Genomic DNA, 13,460 nt, shown 5'->3' with positions numbered 1-13,460 from the left:
TTCCAATGTATTTCCCAGCTGTAGCTCCCTCTAAACTGGCTCTTCCTTTAGTGTATCCCTCCTACACTGCCTCTGTGTCTTTATTTGCACAGTTTCTCTCCCTACAGCAGTCCCTTGCTGTACCAGCTCACACAATACCTAATCAGTGCTTACTCTGAGCCAGGCACTTTGCTAGACAGCAGAGATTCAAATATGAGTAAAACCAGCATAGTCCCTGCCCAATGTAGTCTACAAGCCAATGGGGGAGACAGACATTAATCAAATATCACAAATTTGTGTAAAATTGCAATTCTGATAAGTACAAGTTAAAAAGACCCTAGGAGCTTCAAGCATACTTAATAAGGGGATCTGACAGAGATGTTCGGGAAGGAGCTTGGCAGCTTGGCTACAGCAGAGCCCGCACACTTGGTCCTGCTGCCAAAATCCTTCTCATATGCCAGAGCCTCCCTGCAGCCCTTTTCCTAATCTCTGCTGCATGAGATGTGATCACTGCCTCACTAAATCCGCCCCAGATTTGGTGTCTACCTCTTCTAAGGCCCTTCTCTTACTCTATCTCTCAGCTGGTCTTCGTTTTAGATATTAAGCAACTCAAGGTCAAACACTCTGGTAGCCACAGGTTTGTATTTTTTGTCATTCTAAGAACAATGCCTTGGACAGAGTAGTTGCTTATTAACTATTTACTAAATGGCCTTAATTTTCTCCAAAATATGTCTAAATATGTGTTCTGATGACATGTTCAGGAGACTAATAAAAAATTCCATGAGAAAAGCAAGATGATGCAGCAACCCATAAAATAGCCAAGCAATCTCTGAACTACTGAGAACGGTTAAGCAGCTGCAGGTAAAGGAAATAGAAACACATTTTCTACATGTATATATGTTTATGTGTATGTGTGACTATATATATAGATGGATGTATATGTGTATTGCATGATGGTGAAAAATACCTGCTTTGGAGTCAGACAACCTGATTTCAAATGCTGACTCCACCAATTATTAAATATTGTACTAATTATCTGAACTTGGGAAAATTATCTTTAAAATAGGAGTGACTTACCTCACAGAATTGCTGTGAAGATTGAGTTAATGATGTAAAGCATTGAAGACACATTGCACATTGGTATGTGTCTCAAGAACCTGCCACGATCCTCATTCACCTGGGGGAAGCTTGCTGGCTGCTCCTCAAGTTCTCTCACTCCCTGGGCATCAGTGGAGGACATTGGGCAAAGCCTGGTTCTAAATAGAAGGGTGACTTGTCACAGAGAAGCCACAGGATGGGACAGGGAAGCAGAGCATTAGAGGCAGACAGAGGTGCATTCAAATTCACCTCCGCCAAATTATTCCAGCTTTCAGAATCTCGGTGTCCTCACATGCAGAATGGGTTGTTGTGAGGATTTGAGAATGAGACGTGGCCTTCGTGATATAACTCCCAGGGCCTAGGGAAAGCCTTCTCCTCCAAAATCTCCTCCTTGGAGTCCTCAATAAAGCAAGACAAAGTTTGATGCTGTGATAACTTGGCCAAAGGTTCCAAGGTGTAACTAAGTATATAGAAATTCCATTGTTCAGAAAACAGGATACTCTGTGATATAGATTCATTGTCTGTCTCTGAATAAGAAGGCTATTTCTTGCTGTCTACTAGACAAATTCCTTTACCTCTAGGGAGAATACTAATTGTTTCATATTTTCGTTTACTTTCCATATATGTAGCCAAATTCTCATGTTAAAACATTTTTAATTAAAACGAGTTCACACTTGTCTATTATCATAGAGAAGCTTCTAGCAATTCTGTTGATTCCAAGAAATGCAATCTTCCTTGCGACTTCTAAATATCACTTCTGAAATGTAGAGATTTGAGGGCATATTTTAGGAACATACCCTAGCAATATCTTCCTGTTCAGACTTTCTCTGAGAGCCTGCCCATAGTCAGTGGCTGCTTTTCTAAGACAAAAATCTCCATGACCTCAATGCGACCTTTCACATCTATAGAGCAAATGCAATCCAAAAAGCTCAAAGCAACAACAACAAAAAAATTTTGGCTTCATAAACTAACACCATGTATGAGAAATCAGGCAAACCTGGAGTGACAGGAGTATGCTCCAACTTTCACAGGTTTTCCTGAAATTCTGGAGCAGACACAGCATGCTTTCAAAGCTCATCACTTTACAGAATTGAAAAGGCCTAAAGTTAGATCTTGACACTTCTATGGTACATGCTGAGTTCAGCTCTTTATTAGAGCCATGGGTATTGATTTTGATCTTTCCATATTTTTAATGTCATCTTGATTTGGATACATGGGCTTAGGTTGGCTGAAATTGATTAGGACTGATGCTAAGAAAAATGATTAAGGCAGAAAAATTTATTTTCATTGGCTTCCTTCACCTTTCCATCGGCATCCTTTCTCCAGTGCCAGCTGCTCACCCAGTTTCCCAATGCCTTCCTGATGTGTGGGGCTTCCAACCACGATGCACCATCCTCCCTGGAAAACACTTCATGTTCCAGCCTGGTGAAATTCACCCATTGGGTCAGCCATCTCCCAGCCCTGGCTTAGTGACAACTTATAACTGTGATTTACAACTGTGGTCCCAACCACCAGGCCATGGACCAGTACCTGTCCATGTCCTGTTAGGGACCGGGTGGCAGAGTTCTGCCAGCACCCCCTTCCTCTCCCCTACTGTCAGTGGAAAAATGGTCTTTTCCAAATTTTTTAAATTAATTCCTCCAGCTATAGCCTTAATCCCATCATCTCCTAATTTATCCAGGACCCTCTCTTGTATTTTTCTCATAAACAAAAATATTTTTCCTGTTTTTTCCTAAATATTTGAAGCACTAATTTTATGAGGTTTGCATGATAATATAACCAGTTATAGATCAGAATTTTTTTCTGATTCACGTCTTACTTGAGGAAGCTCTAAGGTCTATGGAAGATCTCCTGTGTAGGTCAAAGGGAATGCCTCATAGCCACTGAGTTATCACAATAGATTTATTGAATATTAGAGCTGGAAATGATCTGGGAAATATTGTTTCTTCACCCTCTCCTTATATAGATGAGGAACTGAAAACTGGACTTGCCACACGTTCCATGGATAGATGCTGGAAAAGCAAAAACAGAATCCTAGATCCCAGCAATCCTGATTTCCAGTATAATCAGAGTATATGTGTTTAAATCAGACCGATCCTGATAGAAAAGTGATAAATGCTTCTTTCAGTTTGAGAAAACTAAATGTCTTGTGAATAATTACATCTGTGACTTAGATTTGACAGAGAACGTGTCAGCAGCTACCAGTCAGATGCTGTGAACTCACGGTGTCACTGTGGCATAACTGCGTGAAATGGATACTGCTTGTCCTTGCGGGATATTAGCACCATCGTTAAGATTCCTTATGTGTTGTCACTGTAAACCCTCTCTCTTCAGGTGTTTGTAACAACCTCATAAGCATTCTGTTCATATTCAGAGAGCTGAAGCATAAAAACTCTCAGCAATAAAAATAATTTAGATATATTTACTATAAATTTAAAAATATCTCAGGCATTTGCAACATTTTATCAAGCAGAAAAAGGAGTGTTTGCAACTCCAACTTCATTTGAATTTAAAAATCATTAGGAAATCTTGAAAGAGACATTTATTCTAACTTTCTCCATATGTATTAAAAAAAATCAGAATTATTGCCCTCTGAAGTGATTTCACTTTGTCATTGTCTTTCTGTTTGACTCGGAGTAATGTGTCTCTCCCACTCTCTGTAACAGGATGAGAACAATTCTTATCACCACAACCAGACTGTGTAAGTTCTAAATGCAAGAAAACAGAGCTTCCTTAGAAGTTCATGCTTCCTACCACTTCTATTATACAGAGATAATTGTTTTTCTGCCAGTTCATTACTTCTTGATATTCTTTGCCCCAAATGGATTATAGGATTCTTTCTTCTGAAAAGTATTAAAACTGAATCTCTCATAAAATTTGGCCACCTAATCAGTATTAGATATTAAGTAATAGTCTGACCCACAGTTCAAAATAAATTCAGGATTTCTATAACTAGTCCTGCTCTTAAGGAGATATATTTGATAGCTTTGTGAGCCAAAACTATTTCCATTGTCAAAAAGCACCGACATAAAATAATAAGTGGAACATGAATGATCCTTAAGACAATAAATATATACATCAGATATTTTCCCATGTTAATATAGGTTGCATTTGTGGCCCTGATTCTTCCCTGCTCCTAGTATCTGCACTCTTTGCCATGCACTTTTGCAATTCCACCCCTTGACCTTAGACTTGACCATGTGACTTATTTTGGCCAATGTAATATGAGTTGAAATGCAGTTTTCCAGTTGCTTTCCTTCATCTTTGCCGTTGTCATGAGAAGAGCTACCTCGGCTAACCCAAGCCAGGAAGGAAGATGAGAGACAGGTGGAAAGAACAGAACTGCCCCATCAACCCACAGAGAAACAGTGAGAAGCAGTGTGGCCCTGGGCCATGCTGTCTGAAGCTGAGATGTCCAGTCAAGCTCAACCTACATCAGCCAAACTCTGAAGTCCTATGGACACATGGTGGTAATAAATAATTCTTGCTTAAAGTCACTGAATTTTATAGTTTCTTATTCAATAATAGTTAACTAATCTGTTGGGCTTTCATTGTCAAAAGCAGGAACAAGACATAGCTGAAAACAGCATATGCAGAATTCCTTTTGGAATCCAAAATAAAGCCAAAAAACTCTGTCAAGTTGCCATGCTTATTATCCTAAAACACAGAGAAAATTGCTTCTATTTAGAGGCAAGAGTAGGTAAAAATGGCCAACATTTGTTGAACTTACTGAGAAAAAGGTGGCTCTCCATCTTTTTAGCAATAATAGTTTCCAAAGCTTGGACATTCTGGAAATGCTTCAATATTTAGAGATCAGAGGTTCCTTGCCATTCTGAAACTACCTCACTTTAGCTAATCTGCATCTCTCACTCAGAAGCACAATGCTATTTCTCCAACATAGGGTGTTTAACTCTTATGTAACAAGACTCTGTTGTCAGTGGGCAACTACTCTTCCAACTTGGTAAATATCAGATATTTTTCATTTTGTTTGGTTTAATGCTTAGATCAGAGACTAAAGAATTTCAGCTGGATTAACAGAGACCTTGGATTCTGAATAATTCTTGTGACTATTGTAAGCCTTTCACCCAAATATCAAAGTAATTTCAAATGTACTAATATTTAAATAAATTAAAGGATAAAAATAAATGTTAGGCCAATATGTTTTTACATCATGTTTACTGGATTCATAAAGCATTTTCTAACTAAAATATAGACGCTCCCTCACAAGCATGATTTCTTTAATGATTTATTTGAAGTCAGAGTCTTGGCCTAAGACTTGCTTTGAGAATGAACTCAGGATATTTACTCAAAAAGGTAAGAGTGCAAACTAAACACATATCTAATGAAAGTAAAGTGATTACAAATAATTTTAAATATTAAATTAAGTATCTGAAAATGGATTGTGCCTTTGGAAACAAATAACTATTTGTCATTTAATTCCTATACAGTAAGCAAAATGGTTTTAGAGGTTAAAAAAAAAATCAATGTTTCATTACCTGAAGACCTTGCTGAGGTTTGAGAATATTTTTCTGCTGTTGACATCTTATTAAGATTATTTAACAACCAAGCAATCCATTTTCCTCCTTAGTGCTAAAATTGATATATTTTTGAAAATACAGTCCAGAGTTTTCAGAGAAAACCCATAGATTTTTGACCCAATATCAATATCTATCACTGAAAGGTGTAGAATAAAATGAAACAATAAATGTGTGGAGCAAGGAGGATAGAAAATATATTAAGCAATAAAAAAGGTCCTGTCTTAATAGTGCTATTAAAGTGGCAAAGAACATAACATGAATATTCTTTTATAATGAGATTATTTTTAAAATTACTATTATACTTTGCATTAATTGGCAATTAATAATAAATTTTTTATTATTTTATAACTATGCCTTCAAAAGCGTGGATATTTTGTTTGTTATTTACTTTTACATAGAGAGAATAGAGGCATTTTTTTTAATACATAAAAACAAGATGTCCCTTTGTCCATCTGTAACATCAATTCAGGTTCACAAAAAGTTTCCAAGAATCATACCTAAAGTTTGAATTCCCATGTACCCTTTATTCAGATTTTCTAAATGTTAATATTTAACCACATTTGTTTTATCACACCCCCTCCTTAAAATATATTATAACTGTTTAAGAATAAGTTGCAGACATGATATTATACTTACCTAAATATTTCAGTGTGTGTATCCTGAAAACAAAATAGTTGTCTAACGTGGCCATAGTACAACTACACACCGATTCTAATATTTACATGGCAATGCAAAAAACCTAGAGTAACCAAACCATTTTGAAAACAAAGAATAAAGATGGAGAACTCATTCCCCTGATTCCAAGACTTAATATAAAGGTACAGTATCAAGATAGTATTGTATTGGCATAAGAATGATTAGTATCAATGGAGTAGAACAGAGAATCCAGGAATAGATCCACACATATATGACCAGTTGATTTTCAACAAAGTTGTCAAGGTAATGCAATAGGAATGGGTTTTATTTTTTTCAAAAATTCCACTGGATAATTGGGTACCTAAATACAAAACAGAAACCAAACTAAAACAGAATCTCACCTTTTACTCCATTTCCTTAAATCATATAATATCAGTGCCAAATACATCATGTATCTAACTGTAAGACCTATAATTTGGGGAGAAATCAAAGGAGAAAATCTTTGTGGCCTTGGTTAGGGAAAGATTTCTTAGATATGACATAAAAAGTACAAACCATAAAAGAAAATGTTGGTAAATGGTACTTCATCAAAATGATTAACTTCTGCTGTTTGCAAGACACTACTACGAAAATCAAAATACAACCACATTGGGAAAAAATATTTGCAAATCATAGATCTGATAAAGGACTTATATCGAGAATATATATTTTAAAGCTCTTAAAGCTCAATAAAAAGAAAACAATCGATCCAATTAAAAGTAGGAAATGACTTGAATAGACATTTCACCAAGAAGATATACTGATTATAGATGATTATACACAACTACATGGGAAAAAATGCTCAGTATCAATAGTGAATAGGGAAATGCAAAGGAAAACCTCAAGTAGATAATAATACATATCTACTGGAATGATTAAAATGAAAAAGGCTGACAATACTGTTAGGATGCAAAGCAACTGGAACTGCCATCTATTGCTGACAGACATACAAAATGGTATAGCCATTAAAAAAAAAGTTGGTATTTTCTTATAAAGTTAAACCCGTTCATTCATACTCATTATCTTGTGGTAGCCCTGCTGAGGTGGAACCAATTTCCCTATACAAAATTGGTTCAGATGTCAAGACCGATGATGCTGCATGTGCTCCAAGAGGATGTGAAAGAGTTATCAACACATGCTGAAGCTTCCTGGGAGAGCAAGCCGGCACCCAAGGCAATCCAAAACGGTGTGAGCAAAGTAAGGGGTGATGGCTTTGTTTATTATTGTGGTGAGGGTAGAAGACCCAGGTGAGAGTGTGGCACGGTTTCAACTTCCCCTCTGGCACCAAGGAAGGGAGCACATAGACTTTTATATGGCTTGCCCAGACATAGAAAAAGATGGGAAGAGGGAGGGGTGGGGCTCGAAAGCTGTCTGTAGTCAAAAAACAGAGTCAGACACTTTATTTTACTTACCATAAGGCCCATCAGTTCCACTCCTAGATGTTGATCTAGGACAAATGGCAACATATCCACAAAAAAACCTGTATGCAAATATTTATAACCAAAACCTGGAAGCCACCCAAAAGTCTATCAACTGGTGAATCAATAAACAAATTATAGTACATGCATCACATCTAATGGAATGCTATTTAGTAATAAAATAAACGATTGCTAGGTATGTACAACAATAGGAATGAATCTCAAAAACATTATGCTCCCTGATAGGAGCCAGATACAAAAAGCTATATACTGCATCATTACATTTATAGGACAATCTGAAGAAGGCAAACTTTGAAGACAGAAATCAGATAAGTGGTTGCCAGGGGCTGGAAGTTAGTAGAGGGAATTGATTTTAAAGAAACACAAGAGAATTTTCTGAGATGAGATCTTGATTGTAGTGGTAGTTACATGGCTCTATATATTTCTCAAAACTAAACAAACTATACTTCTGGAAGGTGAAATTTTCAATATAAAAATTATACACCTATAAACTTGAGTTAAAAATAAACCTTTGTTAAGATAAATAGTAATAATATTACTGTTTTCAATTTCTAGATAAATAAACTGAAAAAACCTAAGTGATCTGCTGGAAACCACCGCATGATAAATGGCGGAAGTAGAACTTCAACCCAGAACACCAAACCCTCATCTCGAGCTTTTTCACGGTATTACATTTTTTATATAATGCAGGAACTTTTATAACCTTGTCTCATGAGCAATGTAATGTGGAAAAGGATTTAAACCTGCATTGTGTTATCCCAAGCAGTCATATTAGGTCCATTAGACTAATAGCTAGAAGTTACAGAAAAATCAGATTTTTAGCTCAATATAAAAAAAAAATCTACTTGAACAATGAAGCTCTTTTGAGAATGGGCTACTGATTGATAATGTTTCAGTAAAAACCAAGAGGCCAGAGAAGGTAAGAGCAGGGAGGTGATGAGGAACTTAAAGATTAGGTGTGCAGTTGCAATCACAGGTCTCTAAGGGTCCAGCTATCACTCCTGCTCTATGAACAGGTGAGAGACATGTATTGCATCTGATCATGTGAAGTACAGCCCTAAGGCCTGTGAGTGTCACAAACATGAAAAAGTTGCAACTGTTAATCTGAAGACACATATGATAAAATGTTTTAAACCTTATACCTACAGAAAGTGATTATGTATATCATATATCCTAAATGCAAATCCACAGCATAATAGAGTTAAGTATGTTTCTTTCTTTATACAGCCCATATAAGAGAAAATAAAGATTACATTCTCAACCAACAGCATAAAACATTCTGTGCAAATTATGATAGACATTAAGATAAATCTATGCATAATGTCTACTGATTAAAATTAAGCTAATGTAATTAATCAGAGACTGAATATAATTCCTTTTGTTACCATTTATGGATTTAAATTTAAAGTTTTATATTAGGGTGGTGGGATTAGGTGACTTTGTCCTTTGTTTATGATTGTAAAGAATTTCAATTTTAAAGCCTTGAGGATACAGAAATGCAGCTACAGGTAATTACTGTGTGTATAAGAATAATGTAAATATCTACTGGGCTGGGACTCAATTAGAGCCCCTGAACTCAAGGGCAGAATTTAGTCCAGATCATTTGAAAATAACAGCACCCTCCCTTATAATTATAAGATCAATGCCTGACAAGATAATTAGTATATCTGGTAATCAAGGTAACAGCTTTTGCAGATCTAATTAGAGTATATTCTGTTGCTTGGAATACATGCCAAAGGTGTTAAACTGATCTTCTGTCCTTAAAGATGATGGCTGAATCTTAAGAAACTAATAGAAATAAGCTGCACTTCATGAATAGCAGGAGGCAATGAATAAATCAGTACTATCCACTCTTGAATTATGATTACAGTTGTAGAGCAGTTAGGACAAAGGAGCTATCCTTTTGGGAAGAGTATCAATTTGAATACCTAAATCTCAATTAACTGTGTGACTTGTACTATTTATTCTTTCAGTCTAACTTGTTGATGTGTATTGGAGACAAACTCAGGACATTCATCAGTTACAAAGTTAGTTTTTCACCAGCCAAAATGTCTGTCTGTGGCAGCTTGGCCTGAGACTCACGTAAGCCCGGATTGAAGTCCCAACTGTGACATGCAGACCTTTGACACTTTCACAGGTGGACATCTGTTGCTTTTGCCTGCACACCTTTTCTTTGGGTCACAGATCCTTTATTTTCCTTTGGAAAATCCTCCCACATCAGGAGCACATGGGCTTAGTGAGGCTGGGAATTGTTGCTTTACCTTATTTAATATTCGTGATGAATATATGAAATAGGTATGAATTTTGCCTGCATTTTACAGATGAGGAAACTAAAGCTTAGAGATATTAATGAATCTGTCCAAAGTGAGGCTAATCAACATTAATTAATTAAAAAATAATCACAAGATCTCAGTTGCTTCGTTCAATGAAAATACATCCTTTATCATACAAAGCCTAGTTCTCATACAAAGTTGACGTAGGTGTCCTAGGCAGCTTTCCTCTAAGTGCTGTTTCACAGATCCAAGCTCCCTCCTCACTCGGGCTCTGCTATTTGTGTCTTCAACACATGCTGGTGTTATCCAGCCAGCAGTTAGAGATGGGGTACAGAACATGGGGAAGGCACACTAGATACACAAGGACCCCAACTCAGAAGTGACACTCCTAAATTCTAACCATATTCTATTGGCTAAAATTAGTCACAGGATGCAAGGAAGCTGAGACTTTCTTTTTGTCCAACATGAAAGTCAAATGTAGCAGGGTCTGCTCCATAATTAACATTGGTTAATATAGGTGGAGCCTGGATTTCAACCCAATCTAGGTGACTGTTGAGTTAAGGCCCTAAGGCACTGTGATGCTACAGTGACCTGTGGTCAGCACTTATTAAATGTATGTGACAGGGCTAGGCATGTGGTAGGTGCTTAACAAATGTAAGATTTCTTCTGAAGAGGAAAGAAAGAGAAAGGGAGAACTAGGGAAGGAAGGAAGAAAGGAAAGGAAGAAGGAAGGAAGTAAGGAGAGAGAAATGAAATAAAGACTGGTCACAAACAGTTCAGTTCAGTTAAGTTCCTTTATTTTGTGTTTCTTTTGTTTCTTAATATCCTTAATTTGGTGAACTGAGGATGCTGTGCAAATGATTAGTCATATTTTTTAAATGACAATACTTTAGGAAAAGAAAGAAATGACAGCAGACATGAAAGGGTTATATGCAGACTGACCCTTCTAACTCAGCCCGTCCAAGTAATAACTCACTGTGATGTTTTGAATGTCAGTGGTAGTTTTGATATTCCTTGAGTTTCTGCATTTGCATATATAACACAAATTATATGCCACAAATCTGCTTTGCACTTATGCCTGAAATTAGTTCCTTTTGAAGTCTTCCCAAGTATTTATGAGAGGTTTCAAGGCATTTTCTGTCTCTCATGAGTACAGCATATTTTTCCATCCAGCCTCCTTAACTTGCCACCTCTTTGCCTCAGGTGACCCTCATGGGCTCTGTGCTGGGCTCCATGACACTAAGGAGCAAAACTAGTGGACAATATTGAAAATAGATAAGAAGGGAGAAAATAATGCTACCCTATTATCTATTTCTCCAAATACGTGCTAATCCTTCTCTAAAATCCCCTCAGCATAGGAGATACTGGTCTATAACTTTCAAGAAGACATTATGAAAGTTTCATATGATAAATATTTCATCAATAATAAGTGAATGATAAATTAGCTTAAAATTCCTGCTCAGGCTCAGATCCATACTAGGGACTACAGGAGCATCTACAAATCTCTCTGATTCTGACACTCACTCTCCTGAATACTTCTTTCACTTAAAAGGATCCTTATGATTACAGTGGATTCTTTTCCCATATCAGATCAGCTGAGAAGCAACCTTAATTCCATCTGCAACTTTAATTCCCTCTTACAGGTTCCAGGGATTAGAACATAGATATCATGGACATTATTCTATCTACCACATTAATGCCAATAATTGAGTCTACATGAGTTTGCTCCAATTGACTACTTTTTGTCTTGATTGTGGGTCACATTTTCTTGCTTCCTTAAATATTTCATATGTTTTAATTGAGTTCTAGGTATTATGAATAAAGAAAGAGCAGAAGCTGAAGTATGATTTTTTTCTTTTATTTATTTTACAGAGAATTTAAGCTTTTTCTTTATCTGGCAATTACAGCAAGTAACTGATGATTTAGATTTTTTTCCTAGAGTCAAGTTGACCTGGGACTTAACCATAATGTTAATTAGACCAAGTTTATCTTTTGTTAACCCGATTTTCACCTTCCTATGCCACACTGTCACCAAGGAGCTTATTACTTTGTTTTTTACAGCATTTTAGCTAAGTGGGGTGGGAGGTGGACCAATGTTTCCAATAGCTTTGGTTCACATGTAAGTTCAACTCTCTCGCAGGATCCTGAAATGCATGAAACTGCATGAATTCACCTTGCTTTCAAATTTCTCCCTTTTTTCCATCTTCTCAGCAAAATTTTGGCAAGGAGGATGACAGGAGAATTGTCAGGCCAAGTGATTCATTTTTGTGTGTTTATAATTCATTCATATAACAATGTTATACCACCCATATTGTCTTTAAAGAAGTAGCTGAATTCTCTTTGTTCCTATGGTTTTTCCATCTAAGTTATACCTACTCCTTCACTCACATGTACCCTAATAAAATATGTGCCCTCAGATATGGAAGCTACAGTGGTGCTTCTCTTACTTATAAATGGCTCATTCTCTCTGGAATTGAGTTTAACAAAGCCTCACTGTGTTCTCTGCTATTCAATAGCTGTAGAGTAAAACATGATTTTTTAATCCAGTTATTTCATGTTGTTATGATGAGATAACAGAAATTAATCTGATCATAAAATGCTGATAAACTAGCAGACAATTTATTGGTTGACAGTGCTGACTGAGAAAAATCAAGAATTAATCAACAAGTTCTACTAAGGATCTCCTTTTTATAAAACACTTTCCTAAGTGTATAGTAAATTCATGGGACAGCATGTCAAATTGGTGCTCTGTTGTTGTTTCAACTGAGACACCATGGAAGCCTGAGAACAAAATAATAGGCATGAACTATTCCCACGTTCTAAACAGAAGCGTTAGATCTTTTTTGTAAAATAGGTAAAGGAAGTGGCCAAACAACGATTTTTTTTTATCTTGAACCCATTGCCAACTTTGAATGCATACATGTGTCAAAGCTGAAGTGGTCCAGGAGAGAGACTTTTTGGTGACAGCTGTCAGTGTCTGTGTGCTCTTCTATCACCCATTGCCAACTTTGAATGCATACATGTGTCAAAGCTGAAGTGGTCCAGGAGAGAGACTTTTTGGTGACAGCTGTCAGTGTCTGTGTGCTCTTCTATCACCCATTCCTGTGGAGGTGGGAAGAGGGTATACTTTCCCCTCTCTCTCCTTAGACAAGTAGCAGAAGGAGTTTCAAGGAAACCATTCAGAAAACTTCATATTTGGCCCCTTTTGTTTGAGGGACAACTCGAGCTCTAAAGACAAGAAGGTAGGCTTGACCTACAGTGGCAAAGCAAAGAAAGAAGGCTGAACTGGGCACCAAGTTCCATGAATGATTGGGTTGGGCCTTGTAAGGTTCTGGGGTTTTTTTATGCTAAATGGACACATGTGATAAAGTTGCCCCACAGGTAATTCTGAAAAAGACCATGACCAATAAGCCATCTGGATACACGATAAAACCCCAGTAAATAAATCTATTTTAGCA

At 36.8% G+C, this 13,460-nt stretch overlaps 1 long non-coding RNA gene across 1 annotated transcript; it reads left to right on the top strand.

Moving 5' to 3' along the window:
• The first annotated feature begins 4,091 nt into the window (after nt 1–4,091).
• Nucleotides 4,092–9,739, top strand: LOC138386403 (uncharacterized). The gene is made up of 4 exons (XR_011233879.1): nt 4,092–4,547; nt 7,324–7,476; nt 8,285–8,394; nt 9,703–9,739. It is a non-coding gene; the product is annotated as an uncharacterized lncRNA (long non-coding RNA).
• Nucleotides 9,740–13,460: the final 3,721 nt, after the last annotated feature.

The sequence above is a fragment of the Eulemur rufifrons genome, chromosome 1 (genome assembly GCF_041146395.1).
Source record: "Eulemur rufifrons isolate Redbay chromosome 1, OSU_ERuf_1, whole genome shotgun sequence".
NCBI classification, from domain to species: Eukaryota; Metazoa; Chordata; class Mammalia; order Primates; family Lemuridae; genus Eulemur; species Eulemur rufifrons.
Note: the sequence above shows the minus strand (reverse complement) of the source record. Positions and strands in the feature narration are given on the sequence as shown.